The following is a 9,694-nucleotide window of genomic DNA, read 5'->3' as shown; positions in this document are numbered from 1 at the left end:
TTGTGAAAGGATGAAATAGTATGAATAAATTCATCCACAATTTTTTTTAAATTAAAATATGTAAATCATTATTTTAATATGTTGGTAACCCATTGTATAAAAGTAATAATTCCCTTGAAGTCAGTGTTTGGAAAATACAGTAAATTGGCACGGGTGTTGTTAGGCCCGAGACGAAGTCGAGGGCTGGCAAAACGTGCCACTATATCCTCCAAAGACCGGCTTCTCTGGCATTATCACTTAATTATGAGTGCGATATCTCACATGTGGGGATTCACTAGGATCACCTACTCTCGGAATAACCTTTCAAAAACATTTGTTGGAGACAGACAGGTAGAATGGTGAATTAGGTTGTTCCACACATCCTTTAAAAGGAGGTATTTTCCCGCCTTCTGGTTATTGTGAACAGGGGAATACGGTGAGATATCTCACCCCTAATATCAGTGAAACTGGGGTTATGCAAGTAACCTTAAGTTCTCCTTCAATTATTTGTTTTGATATCTCACATGTGGGGATTTGGCCAACTCCCATGTCGCAAAGACATGCTCTACAAAGCAGTGTTAATTTCGTCAACAACAATAGTGGGAAAAATATTAGTTTAACACCTATTTTTCTGTGGCAATTGGGAAGACTATAACTGACTATGTAGACCCAAAGAAAACTAAAAACAAAAATAATTTTTCATTTCAGTTGACTAAAACGAGACGAGAGGAAATTACCTCTGTGACAAAAATCTGACTAGAGAGTTTTTGGACAAGAGTTGAGAGCTTTTCAGTGATAAGCACAATGAAATATTAGCAGTACAGATGCGCAGCTTTGTTCAGCTGTGGGAAGGACATGCCACACCCGGCACACACAGCCTACATCAGCTGTTGAGCTGCGGGGAAGCATGAGTGTAGGCAGACAGGTGCCATCTCCGCCTCCAATTATACACATTGTGCAGGTGACTCTCTTGCTTCCCCGTAGCTACACTGTTAGCCATTTTTGCAATTTTATCAGTAGCTTACTGTATTAATCAACTGTATAAGCTGAACACAGTAGATTGCACAGTAAAATATATATTTATTTTTTTCAGCAACACTGCAAGACCTTTCTGTAATTTCAACAGTAAAACACTGTAAACTACTGTAAATGTGTTTTACAGTATTAATTATGGTGCATTGTGGGAAAATGTTGTGGGTGGGGAAAGAGTCTCTGCCCCATTAAAATATTTTAAGGCGTGCCTTGTAAGAGGCTATATTTGTCAAGTACCCCTGACTGCAGTGGCCAGGCTCAATGTGGATGGAATCAAACATTTGACTCCATCCAAAACGTTTGACTTCTTTTTGTCTATCTGAGGTAGTTTGCGCAAGGCACACGTTGAATACAAAACGCATTTCATTTTTGAAGATCGTGAGAAATATTATATGAAGTGGTAACAGCAGATTTGTTGTGTCACTTTTTGCTTCATGCTATATTTGAGACAAGCTGCTGATATTGTTGCAGTGAACAACAGACTTGTTATGTATGTCATGTACTGTTAAAATTGTATTTATAAATGTTATAACGTTCTAGTTATTATTTCATTGAGCATATATAAACATACAGTTACTACCTATCCTGATTTCTAATGCTATTTACTTTCCTCGTGAGAATGGAAACAGACTATACCATATAGAGATGCTGACAAGCTGAATGTGCTTTGTACATGAAGTTATACTGGCTCCAGTAAAGAGATCAGAGACTCAGGTGACTTGTACAAGTGATTTTAACAAGTGATTTTAAGGATGCAAATTAAACATTTTTATCACGTTCAAGACTTACGGCAAGGGAAAGTTCTGCAGGAGAACTAGGCACCACCATCGCCTAATTTGCTGCATGTTTTCCTTTGAAAAGGAAAATCACACAATCGGATGGGTATCCCAAAAACCATTATATCCACTAGTGATGAGAATTTCATAATTTATTACATACCTCAGTGAATACATCAGGAATATATTTCAGGATGTAGAACACCCCCCCCCCTAGAAGTCAGCGCATGTCACATCAGCATCATCCAGCTCTGCTGGAGTTTGATGTATGAATTGTGTATGTAATGTAAAAACTGTAGGCAATAGGTCCCAAAAAGTGTCAACAATAATTAACAAGAAAAAGGATGAGCAGTAACAGTAGTGTGCTGTGCAAGCACAGAAATAATAATAACTTTTCATATGTTACAACAGAAAATAGGACTAATATAATATACTGAATAGCCAGCATCTTACCACCCCACAGTTGTTTGTGAAACCTTGTGTTGGTAGGCCCTGTGGTGTGAACAAGGTACCATATTCAATAAAGGAATGACAATCAAGATTTTTGGTACAGTTCAGTGGAATCATTTAAAGGAATATCTAACCTGATCATCATCCACACCAAAAGTCTTCAAAGGTCCAGGGGACAAGATCCGAGCATTGTTTCTGTGAACAGTGTATGTGAAGTAAAGACAAAGTATAATTCAACAGCTTTTTATACTCCAGAATGCATAAGTTTTGAATACAGTTGGAACTGAATTAGCCCAAGTATGTTTCACAACATGTATGGGTGTTGCTGGACCAGAAAATGCATTTTCGACTGCAAACACACCATTTCTCACATCAATGCACTCACATGTCAAAGATCTTTCCTTGGACACTGTTTCAAAGCAATGTGTATGCTTTCTTCGTAAATGTGTTTTGAAGTTTTTCTTATTTAACTTCAGTTTGCGGTGTGGACAAATTACAAATGACTTTTCTTGACTTGCCATGTATGTTGGGACCAGGTGATTTCATTATTGTATATACTATGTTTAGGCTGTGTAGACTCGCTATGTGTAACTAAGGAAATGGCATCAACGATACACATTTAGAGCCAGCCAAACACAACAAGGCAGATATTGAAGAAACACAGAAAATCAACGCTCAAATCAATGACATAACTGTACATGTAAACCTAGGCTTATTTCTCAAGTAGGCAAATTTGTCGAATTAAGATTCCCTCATTGTGAGCAATTAGCTAGCTCACGTGCAAATCGGTGCTAATTAACGCTATGCTAACATCGGTACGGTATTTGGTCATATAAAAATATACCACTGCACTGGTATAACATGAATATTACAAAGTTCAATACGCATAATGACAGTCTCAGTTACTTCCATGGTTTATATTTTTATCCATGTAGGTTAGGTTAGGTTTGATTAAGATTCGCTTTCGTTGACGTTGATACCTTCAACATTTACCTCAACTTGGGTGACCTTGAAGGAGCCGGGAAGGGTTCGGGATATATGCGTTTGACTCCGACCACATTGAGCCCAGCCCCGACGTTTGACTCCGCCCACATTGAGCCCAGCCCTGACATTTGACTTCGCCCACATTGAGCCCAGCCCCGAACTGCACACTGCAGTCAGGGGCTTCTCATATTTTTTGCACCCTTGAGTGAGAATGCTGTGCCCCCACAAAATATGGTATTATAGTGTATTTCAGAAATTCTACAAACCTCTACAGTGACTTACTGGCCAATTGCTGCCAGTCATTTACTGTAATTCAGAATACATTTTGGAGCGCCAAAAACCTTTTGAACATTAGTGGGTGTGTGGTATTGGTTCTCACTCATTAACATATTTTGAGGCATGTCTTGTAAGTGGCTATGTATGTTGCTGCGGTAAGGGAGATTGCTGTACAGATGTAAGTGATACTTGAGAGTTTCCCCAACAAATACATTTATATTTATAGGGGACACATCAAAGTGGCAGGAAATCTCAAACCTTTAATGTTTGAGTGGCTAGCCATATCCTTTTGATCTGTTTTGCACTGTAGTCACTGTCATTTTAGAAGCCTTTGTTATAAGGCCTAAAATGCAAGCGATATAAAACCACCAAATATAAGTCGGTATGCTGTAATATATCATTAATAAAGTGGAACTAACAGCGTTTAAATTACTTTGCAGATATGAAATAAACAGATAATTATATCAATAAAAAAAATCTAATTCACAGTTTATGCTGCAAAACCAAGGTTTTAAAAATAGGTTATATTTGACTCAACATTCCATGACATACACTAAGGCATTGTTGGCTGAATAGATGGATGCAGTTCAATGCATGATTAATATAATTCACCAATACTTTTCTTAGTAGTCCAAAAATATTGCTATCAGGTTGTAAATCACAGTTGGCCTGTTACATTGTTTGCTGTCTCTATTCAGGATGCTCTGTTTTAGTTTCAATGACTCAATATGTTCGACAAAAACGGACGATTGTAACTAAGGCTGGGAATATCAATAAAATCAAACTAGCAAGGGCAATGGTCACAAGTCAGTCATAACTTTGCTAATATGCTAGTGTACATATTTATGGATCAAGCGAGCTGCTAGGAGGACATCATGTCATTGGATGAGTGGGTGAGTGACTGACTTTTTCCCCTTGTATTGTTTTTCAGTGGCTACACAGCTAGAGATGCACATGTCATTTGGTTTGGTGGCAAGAAATGTGAATCACTTTGCTAGCTATGCTAAATGACTGTTATCCAGTTAGCATATCTCTTGTGTTTTAAAATTCACTCTGGCTAGCTATCTACTCTGATTTCAGAGCACTCTTGTTTGGGTGTGCCAGAGTGCAGTATAACTGATGAATTTACAAAGGCACAAGACTCTCTGAATATGACTGGTGTCAGTAAATGTAGGCAAAACAGTAATAATTATTGTTAGAGTTGCGTCAATTCGAATCTGGTATCAGGATAAATATGACAATGAGTCACCGATTGTATACTATGTATTTTTTATTAGCTAAGCAATAAATGGCAAATGCAACTTTCGTATGTACGGGCTCACTGTAATACCACGCAGGGCAGAACAGGGAGCTGACAGGATGTACGTAAACAGTGTTCTTATACTGTGATAGACGTAGTTCCAACCCGTCTGTTGGCCTATCACAGTAGAGGCTGAGCGTGGTTTAGACTTGCTCAGCCTATCGCAGGCGCTCAGGCTGGTTCCCGCTTCTTGGAGTCCTCCCTCCATCGATGTATAGATTCTTACTGTTCTGGTATCGCAGCCTCGTTATAACAGTTGCTCAGTTCCTGCTATTGTGTTGTTCAGTATTTTTCCATCTCAGTTAAACCTCGTGATGACCACCCCTCTCTATACCTGATTAACCACAACTTTGTAAGATACAGCAAGTCACACCATGTGCTCAATATTGTCACATACAAACACAAGGACAAAGCATCTGCTGGGCTGTTATCTACAGTTTTGCAACATGCAGGTCACACCATGTTACTCAGTTCTTGTCACACACACAAACAGGCAAGTAGATGTACCAATCAGTTGTTTAGTGCACAAATGCAGATACTTCACACAGCCAACATCAGATAATATTTAATCATATATATATATATATATATATATATATATATATATATATGTTAATGGCTATAATGTAAAACACAGAATCCCACATTAGTCACAAATGCTCTATAAAACATGTGTATAGGCTAACCAACTCTGCTAGGGCGAGTAAAAGGATAATTGAGGTGTTCTCTCATTTGTGTCTGGAAGTAGCTAGCAAGCTAGTCAACTTCAGCCAGTTAGCTTGGTTGCTTGATTGGGACAACACATGCATTATTAGCAGGCAAAACTGCATTGTTGCTTAAGGGCTTGTAAGTAAGTATTCCACTGTAAGGTTGTATTCGGTGCCTGTGATAAATAACATTTTATTTTATTTGAAGCTGCAAATCAAATTGTATTTGTCACATACGCCGAATACAACAGGTGTTGACCTAACAGTGAAATGCTTACTTACAAGCCCTTAATTAACCGACAATGCTTTAAGAAGTTAAGATTTTTTTTAAATAAGTGTCAAAAAGTAGAACATAGAAAATAAAAGGAACAGATCATTAAACAGCAGCGGTAAAATAAGAAGCAAGGCTGTATACAGGGGGTACCGGTACATAGTCTTAACTTTTAATTAACTCAATGTGTGAGGGCACCGGTTAGTCGAGGTAATTGAGATAATATGTACAAGTAGGTAGAGTTAAAGTGACTATGCATAGATTATAAAAAAGAGAGAGTGGCAGCAGCGTAAACGAGGGGTCTGGGTAGCCATTTGATTAGCTGTTCAGTCTTATGGCTTGGGGGTAGAAGCTGTTAAGACACTTTTTGGACCTAGATTTGGTGCTCCGGTACCGCTTGCCGTGCGGTAGCAGAGAGGACAGTCTATGACTATGGTGGCTGGAGTCTTTGACAATTTCTAGGGCCTTCCTCTGACACCGCCTGGTGTAGAGGTCCTGGATGGCAGGAAGCTTGGCCCCAGTGATGCACTGGGCCGTACGCACTACCCTCTGTAGTACCTTGTTGGTATTGATGGATTTTGATGCGCCATGAGTTTGTGCTCATGGCGCATCAGAACATAACAGAACATAAAAACATTGTGGTTATTTATACATATAGAACATAATTAATGAGAGACTGGGTTAGCGAATCGTACTTGCAACCACGAATCTCAATGTATGACCATGAAATTCTAAGTACAATCTCAGGTAGTTCTGTCATCATTATAATCCCAATTAAAGTTGTGCTGTTGCAACTGCTTGTACACACACAGTCCAGTTCAAAGTGAATAATAGCAGGCCCTTGTAGCAAATACAGTACAGAGTGTGTTCTTAGTGCCAGCATAATTTTGTGTTGGTAAATGGAAAGCTACAAAAAATATAGATAAACTCTCTTGGTAAATAGTATTGTCTACAGCCCTCAAACTCAACTCTAGACCTCGAAGCCAGTTCCACTGAATTGAATTGTTCCCCTATAATCAGGGACTGATTTAGACCTGGGACACCAGGTGTGTGCAATTATTTATCAGGTAGAACAGAAAACCAGCAGGCTCCGGACCTCGTAGGGTAAGATTTGAGTACAGCTGGTCTACAGCTGATCATAGGGTATTCTAACTCGGGCGAGCAGAACCTCAAATCTTCCATAATATTCGATCAACGCTTCCTTTCTGTCCGATTGTATAGAAGAACCAGCTCGGTTTATGTCATCCACGTCCTTGTTCATCCATGTCTCGGAGAAACATAAGATATTATAGTTCTTCAAATCACGTTGATAGGATAGTCTTGAACGGAGGTCGTCCAGTTTATTCTCCACTGATTGCACATTCGCCAGTAGAATGGAGGGTGGAGGAGGTTTATTCACTCGCCGACGTAGTCTCGTCAGGTAACCCGCACGCCGGTCTCTATAATGCCACCTCTTCCTTTTTGAGTGTCAGGGTTTTGGGCCTGGTCTAAGCAGAATGTCCTTCGCCGCCGACTCACTGAAGTAGAAAGTCTCGTAGAAAGGATGGCGGAAATGTGTGGACAAAAGTTAAGATCTCTCATGCAATTGTTTGGACTAATGATTGCACCCCTTGACAGACAGCTAGGTCAGTGTATAGCCTTGGTCAGCATTGGTCAGTGAACTGTCAAGAAATATACAAATATAATGCACTTGAGTGTAGGGTACCTTTTCCAATATATATAATTTTTTATGGCCTGAGAAATAGTATCTTTCATTGATTGTTTTGCCAGTTGGATTGTTTGTCGGAGGGGGCAGCTCTGACAGTCAATAACGTAGCCTAGGGATTGACAAGTAGAACGTAATAAATACTAAAGTTAAGCTATCTGCCATTCATCTTTCAACGAGGAATAAAGGAAACAATCATAGAAGATTGCAAGAAGTCAGAAATATGGAATGTAATGGGATAGGACCTGTTTATTTTGACACAACACTCACTATTGCATTCTTGAATGCATTGACTGCATTCCTTCACCGTTCCATCACTTAGCCCATGTTAATTGGGTTACGTGCTGTATTCCCGACTGCACACTACCCAGTCATTGTTTTGATACATTGCTGCGTGGGAATGCATTGTATGCTGTGTTTATGATGGACATCTCTCTTGTCTAATGGGAAACATTCAACACAGTGTCTTAATCATAAGGTATCATATCAAGGTCATAACATATTTTCTTTCTCAGATATTGATCCTGGGCCACTTCAGCACCAAGCTTCTGTCGACATGCTGCAAAACGTCTGACCTGATGAATCACCAGTATGTCACACTAATGGGAATTATAATTTTCATAGATGTCTACCGTTTGGCCTTACTTCTGACCGTTGCGGATTGTAACCATGATTTCAGGACAACAATATGACAGCAATTGTGGTGGTGCACAATCTGTGGTTGACTTTGTTTGTAATTGGAGAATAACATTGCAAGTGGACGTTTTCACACCTCAAAGTGACGCTTCTGTTTCATGTAGAAGGGATGTGAAAATATTAGATCCCTGTAAGGCTGTCTGTTTTGTGACATGCAAGATGTATATAAGAATGTGTCCCCACAACAGCATTAGCAAGACTGACATATCAGTAGCATAGAACTTCTTATGTACTCAATTAGGACAAATAACCAAAGGCTACTTAGAATATGTTTAAAACAGTTGAAAGTGGTGTTATTGATATCCGCACCATGAACTGAAATTAAACTGTATTTTCTCTTAGTTGTGTAGGACCTCTACAAAAGCAGAGAGCCTGTACTGGAAATGAAGGCCATCTACTTCATGAGCCCGACAGCAAAGGTTCGACATCATTAAATGTCTCTACACCATACTCCACCTCAATATGAAAACGTCTACATTGATCATCATTACAAACAAAATACTTGCTCTTCACGTGTTCTAGGTTTGACAGGGCTGTGAATGTGTATTTGTAGTGAAATATTTCCATTCAGTGTTGACAGTGTGTGGATGCCTTCATTGGTGACTTCAAAGCAGTACAAAGCAGCATATGTTTATTTCACTGACTGTAAGTATATACTGAGGGAAGAAATATTCTGTCTTTTTTATTATAAACCCCTTTATTGATGGTCAATTCTGGAACTCTCCCCACATCAGATTGTTCTGATGAGTTGTTCAGCAAGATGAAACAGTACTGTGCAAAATACATACGTGTCTGCAAGGAAATCAACATTTCCTTCTTTCCCCAGGAGTCGCAAGTACGTTTTTTTTCTTTTTCATTCACATAAGAAACTGTTACTCTCCCTTACAAAATAACTTGCACCATGTCAGTTACGTAGGTTATTCATTTTTGTTGGTCTGTGAGTGTCTGGTGCTGGATTTCCGTAGGGCAAAAAGGTACACAAAATCCTGGAAGGGCGTTGCTCTAAAATCTTAATATGATGTTATAAAATGTGGCAATCTGTCAACGCTAGGATTCTGTAACGGAATATCTGGATACAGTAACACTTGTAGATTTATTCTAAAGACCTGTTCTGTTGTCAGGAGAAAATGCTTGAGGGGTGTGACTTGGATTATATGATCTGTGTTTTATCCCTCTAAAAAAACTGCTTTTAAGAATGCAGAAGCATGGGAAGAATTATTAGTTACCGTGTGTTGATGGCACCTAGTATTTGAGAGTAAAGCTGAACACGATGAATTCAGTCAAAGTTATTGGCTTTTGTAAATGGCATAAACACTTTTCTGGATGTTCCTCTCATCCATGTACAGTGGGGAGAACAAGTATTTGATACACTGCCGATTTTGCAGGTTTTCCTACTTACAAAGCATGTAGAGGTCTGTAATTTTTGATCATAGGTACACTTCAACTGTGAGAGACGGAATCTAAAACAAAAATCCAGAAAATCACATTGTATGATTTTTTTTGTGTAATTTTTTTACG

At 39.0% G+C, this 9,694-nt stretch overlaps 1 long non-coding RNA gene across 1 annotated transcript; it reads right to left on the bottom strand.

Annotated features, from left to right (window-relative positions):
• Positions 1-2,210: 2,210 nt before the first annotated feature.
• Positions 2,211-3,260, bottom strand: LOC135555089 (uncharacterized). Its single transcript, XR_010457818.1, has 3 exons — positions 3,231-3,260; positions 2,372-2,432; positions 2,211-2,279 (listed from the first exon to the last, which is right to left on the bottom strand). It is a non-coding gene; the product is annotated as an uncharacterized LOC135555089 (long non-coding RNA).
• Between the last annotated feature and the right edge of the window lie 6,434 nt (positions 3,261-9,694).

The sequence above is a fragment of the Oncorhynchus masou genome, chromosome 15 (genome assembly GCF_036934945.1).
Source record: "Oncorhynchus masou masou isolate Uvic2021 chromosome 15, UVic_Omas_1.1, whole genome shotgun sequence".
In the NCBI taxonomy this organism is placed as follows: Eukaryota; Metazoa; Chordata; class Actinopteri; order Salmoniformes; family Salmonidae; genus Oncorhynchus; species Oncorhynchus masou.
The sequence above is the reverse complement of the archived record's forward strand: the minus strand, read 5'-3'. Positions and strand labels throughout refer to the sequence as shown.